The 5859-nt window shown below is 41.6% G+C and overlaps 1 pseudogene; it reads left to right on the top strand.

Moving 5' to 3' along the window:
* Window positions 1-696: 696 nt before the first annotated feature.
* On the top strand, window positions 697-1328 carry LOC102951818 (annotated as a pseudogene).
* The last annotated feature ends 4531 nt before the right edge of the window (window positions 1329-5859 follow it).

The raw sequence follows: 5859 nt of genomic DNA, 5'->3' as shown, positions 1-5859 counted from the left end.
AAAGCATGAACAACATTATCAAGCGACCGAACGAACCTACTTAACACGGGTGGGACAGAGAACCCTAAAGCCGTTCTTTTCGAGGGCACAGAGGATGTTCACTAGATAGGTCATCTGCTGGGCTAGAACAAAATTTTTATTAAATTTCAAACAATTGATAAGCATAAGGTGTGTTCTCTAACCACAAAGGAATTAATTCAGAAATCAGGAACAAAAAGATATTTAGGAAATCTCTAAACTTTTGGACATTAATCAATAAACCTCCAAAGGAGACTTGGATCAAAGAAGAAGACGTAGGGGGAATTCAAAAATACTTTGCTTTAAACATATAAAAGTTTGATGTCAGTAAAGCAGTGAGTAGAAAACAGACTAACGCTAGAGGAAATCAAGTAAACCCAAAGCTAAGTCTTTGGAAAGATTTTTTAAAGATGATACGCATCTCACTCAGCAAATCGAGAAGAAGAGAAGGGAAACACACACACACACGATCAATATCGGAAACGAAAGAGAAAACATTATATATCCATAACACCAAATAGATACTGAAAATAACCTTATGTCAATAAAATCAAGAGTTGCGATGAGGTGGGCAAAGTCTTTTGACATCAAACCTCAATAAAACTGATCGAAGAAAAAAATAGCAAAGGTAAAAAGCGCTCTTTTTTGCAGGTCCTCGAAGGCGGTGGGCTCTTTGGGATGAAGCTGAACCTCTGTTTCCCAGCCACTGGCTGCCAGAAACTCATTGATGTGGATGATGTTTGCAAACTCCTTACCTTTTCTGAGAAGCGTGTGGCCACAGAAGTTGCTGCTAATGCTCTGCGTGAAGAATGGAAGGGTTCCGTGGTCCGAATTACTGGCGGGAATGACAAGCAAGGTTTCCCCACGAAGCAGGGTGTCTCCACCCATGGCCGTGTCCACCCGCTACTGAGTAAGGGGCCTTCCTGTTCCCGGGCAAGGAGGACCGGAGAAAGGAAACACACATCTGGGTCAAGTGGCACCATGGAGGCCAATCTGGGGGTTCTCAACCTGGTCATTGTGAAAAAAGCGGGGGAAGGATATTCCTGGAGTCACTGGTATTACTTATCTCGTCATCTGGGACCCTAAAGAGCTGGCGGAATCCACAAACCTTTCAGTCTCTCTAAAGAAGATGCTGCCACCAGTATGTTGTGAGACAGCCCCTTAACAAGGAGGGTAAGAAATCTAGGGCTGAAGCGTCCTGGATTCAGTGTCTCGCTACTCCCCGTGTCCTGCAACACAAACGTGGGTGTATTGCTCTGAAGAAAGAGCGTGCTAAGAAAAATCAGGAAGAGGCTGCAGAATATGCTTAACTTTGACCAAGAGAATGAAGGGGCCCTGCCTAGCCTTGCTAGGAACAGATTGCCAAGAGGCGGAGGCTGTCCTCTGAGTCTGAGTCCAGCCCAAAGGGAGATGTTCTTGAGGCACCTGGGTGGCTCGGTCAATTAAGGGCCTCACTCTTGGTTTCAGCTCAGGTCATGATCTCACAGGTGGTGAGATCGAGCTCCACGTCGGGCTCTATGCTGACAGCATGGAGACTGCTTGGGCTCCTCTCTCTGTCCCTGTCCCCCCTCAAAAGAAATAAATAAACTTAAAAAAAAGTATATGTTCTAAGAGCAACAAAGGAGATCAGCCATCAAAACAACAAGACAACAACAACAGTAAAAATAAACAAGGAAGGAAAGAAAAAAAAAAAGGAAAGGCAAAAGGAAGAAAAAATAACCTTATATCTGTCAAAAAAGACTTCAGCCACAGATGGGTTCACTATTGAGTTCTATCAATCATTTGGGGAAAAAATAACACTAATCTCACAAAATTTTTTTTTTTAGAAAATAGAGGACAATAAACCTTCCAACTTATTTATGAGACTAAAATAACCCTAATACCAAAACCAGACAAGAGTATTGTGAAGAAAGAAAATTACAGAACATTCGGATGAAAATAGCTACAAAATCCTTAAAATATTAGCAATTCAAAAATAGTAATATATTAAATAGATAATACATCTGAACTAGGTGAACTTTTACCAGAAATACAAGATTGGTTGAGGATGTCTGACTTAATGTAATTCATGTTAACAGAATAAAGCAAAAAAAAAAAAAATCTGACCATCACAATTAATATAAAAAAAAATTGACAGAAGGGAAAAACTTCATAGCAAAAACTATGAATGAGGAATAGAAGGGAAATTTTTCATCTGGTAAAGTGCATCTTTGAAAATCCTACAGTTAATATCCACATTAAGAGTGGGAACAAGGGGGGGTGGGGCGCCTGGGTGGCTCAGTTAAGTCTCCGACTTCGGCTCAGGTCCTGATCTCAGGGTTTGTGAGTTCAAGCCCCGCGTTGGGCTCTGTGCTAATGGCTCAGAGCATGAACCCTGCTTCGGATTCTGTCTCCATCTCCCTCTAACCCTCCCCTGTTCATGCTCTATCTCTCTCTCAAAAATAAATAAACATTTAAAAAAAAAAAAGAGTGAGAACAAGGGAAGGAAGACTGGTCTTTCTATTTCTATTCAGGACTTTTCTGTGGGTTCTACCCAGCGGAGTAAATCAAGGAAAGAGAAGAAATTTGTAAGCCTCAAAAAGGAAAAAGGTAAACTAACTTTATTTGTGACAATGTCATTGTGTGCACATAAGGAGTCTATTAAAAAAAAAAACAAAACTATGCAAAGTCACAGGATACAAGATGAATATAAAAATTGTCTTTCTAAGTACTAGAAATCAAACTACAGAAATTAAAATTATAAAAAATATTAGGAATAAACTTAACTAAAAGCCTACTAATTCTTGACACTAAAAATTACAAAATATTTCTGAGAAAAAGTAAAGCAAATCAATATCAGTGAAATATACCTTTTTCACCAATTGGAAGCATCACTATTATTAAGATGTTATTTTTCTTCAGTTGGATCTGTGGATCCAAAACAATCTCAATTAAATTCTCAACAGTTTTTATAAAATATAAATTTATATATTTATCCTAAAATTTATATGGATATTCAAAAACCCTAGAGTAACCAAACAAAATTCAAACAATAAGTACAAGTAAGAGAACTTATTTTATCTGCTTTCAGAAATTATTATTATTTTTTTAATGTTTATTTATTTTTGAGACAGAGAGAGACAGAGCATGAGCGGGGGAGGGGCAGAGAGAGAGGGAGACACAGAATCCGAAGCAGGCTCCAGGCTCTGAACTGTCAGCACAGAGCCCGATACGGGCTCGAACTCACAAACTGTGAGATCATGACCTGAGCCAAGGTCGGACGCTTAACTGAGCCACCCAGGTACCCCTTTCAGGAGTTATTCTTAAACTACATTAATCAAAGTAGAATGGATTATTAGCCTAGTGACATATGCAAATTGATCAAATTAGAATCCAGAAATAAATGCATGGTCCTGTGGTTAATGATTTTTTACTAAGTCATCAAAGGAATTCAGTGGGAAAAGGAAAGAATTTTCAACAAGTGTTGCTTGAAAGATTGGAAGTTCTCATGGGGAAAATAATGAACCTGACTCCCTACCTCAAACCACACCTGAACAATCTAGAATTATAACATTTCTGCTATTATGAAAAAGCGTTTCGCTAGTGAGATTCTTTGGATTTTTGAGGCCACGTATACTTTATTTGGGCATGTTACATAAATCTTTTCACTGAGTAACCCCCAAACCTACCAGTTTTGAATGAAGCCTAAAATAAAAGGCAGTTCTGTAATAAGTCTAGGTTGCTATGAATTCCGGGAATGAAGGTTCAGAGTCATCCCATCTGGCTGAGACCCATAACCAACTGGAGTGCTTGTTGAGGGCAATGGAAATGTGGAGCGGAGAGTGGAAGAATGTAGTTACAAAGGCCAACTACAACCATGTGACTATCTTAGCTATCTTGGGTTCCTCTTGGGCCATATGACCCAGCAGCTTTGATGGTACTTGAAATGTCAGCGGTAGATAGAGATGCCGTTTGGAGCATTTGTCAGGCCCTTATGAGTGAATGGCAGAGAAGATGTTTGGGTTTGGATGCAGTCATGCCATCATCTGCACAAAACATTTTAGTTTGCTGCAAGGCCTTAGTAGACAATGAATGCTTGGCCCTGGCCACAACATGACCATGTGAACTAAGCTTCCGGTCATGACTTGGGAATTATCTGACCCCCCCAACCCATAAAGTTAGATGTGCATAGCAGCACTTCATCGTCAAATGGAAGTGACACATGAGCTAGCGCTCAAGCAGACCCTGAAGGCACAAAAAAGGAACACGAGGAAGTAGCCCAAATGCTCAAGGCCCTTCTCCTAATACATTATCTTCTCGCCCTCTTAGCCCACATCGCTTTTCTCTTGGAGCTCTACCAATGACCAGTTGACGAAGGAAGAAAAAACTTGAGCCTGACTTACAGATGGTTCTGCATAATGTAAAAGTAACAACCCCCCCCTCCAACATGAGCACGGGCAATGGAGAATAAATATGACTCAAGGAGATGTGCATGGGAGCCAAGCTGACCAGGGGTGAAATCTAGTGGTTTTGCCATGTCTCACCTTGGTCAGGGTGAGCTATGTTTCTCAGAACTCCCTTCCCTGTGTGTTTCTGGGTAGAGGGGGCTCCGAGAGAGATCCTGTGTGGAAGGATGGAAGCAGAGAAGCAGCCACAGTGGCTCACACACATGGACGCTTATCTGCCGGCCTCCCTGTTTGGCTGAGGCAGCAGGTGGGCCTGAAATTGCCATGCCAACCCCTGTAACAGGTGAAATAAAATGGAGTCACTTATGTCAAGGGGTTTTAAAACGGAGCCGAGAGGCCATTAAGGAGGTGCGTGTCCTCACCTGATGGAACCGTGAACTTTTGAACCGTGTCAAGTGGCAAATATTGCAAGGACTCTACACGGGCATCTGCAACTCGCTAGACCGGCAGACTTTTGCTTAGTGCGAGCCCTGGGGATCAATTACGTTTAGCCAAGATTGGTTTTCTGCCACCAACACCAATCAAAATTCTTTGCAAACAACATATACGAGCGTTCCCCCTTTGTCTTTAAGAACCCCTGGCTTTTGCTCCCGAGGAGGACACAATTTGGGTTGCTCCCCAAATCTGTGCTCCCCAAATTCTGAGATCCCAAATAGAGTAAAACCTTGGCTTGTGAGTAACTTGTTCTGCTAGTGTTCCACAAGAGGAGCAAACATTTCTGATACATTTTAACTTGATAAACGAACAAACGATGTCTTGCCATGCAAGTAGCACATGATGCCGAACGTGACATGATCACAACTGAGCCAATGGTTCTCTCTCTCTCTCTCTCTCTCTCTCTCGCTGCGGGGTTGTGGGTGATCGTCTCCATGCTCAGATGCTCCGTCTCAGGCTGCGATGTTTGGCAGAAATCGGTGACTTTTCAGAACGTTGGAAGGTGCCCACAACTGGCACTTGTGTATTTTTTGTCACTTCAGAGCACCTATGGACAGTTCTTTGCTTTTCCATCCAAGAGTAAGCTTAGGAATGCTTTGCTTCCTGCTAGGTCAGGTTGCCTGCCGATATAGACCCTTTCCTTTGCTGCCCTATTGCCAGTTACATTAAATAGAGAATATGACAAGAGTTTATTAATACTGTGCTGTAGTCAACACCCGTGCGAGCGTATACAACGGCCCCCACCCAGAAAAGGATTCCGCTGAGCCAATAGATAGCAGTGACTCCATTAGTGGTAGTGAAAATCGTCCTACACAATAATCCGCCTCTCTCTTCTCCCTCACACCAGCCATGAAGATTTTCAAAGGTAAGTGCAGGTTTATTAGTTTTTCTTTATATTTTGTATTTTTGTTATTATTTTGTATTATATTACAGTATTATAATCATTTTTGTGACTATTTTT

Source organism: Panthera tigris, chromosome F3, assembly GCF_018350195.1.
Source record: "Panthera tigris isolate Pti1 chromosome F3, P.tigris_Pti1_mat1.1, whole genome shotgun sequence".
Classification (NCBI taxonomy): Eukaryota; Metazoa; Chordata; class Mammalia; order Carnivora; family Felidae; genus Panthera; species Panthera tigris.
The sequence above is the reverse complement of the archived record's forward strand: the minus strand, read 5'-3'. Positions and strand labels throughout refer to the sequence as shown.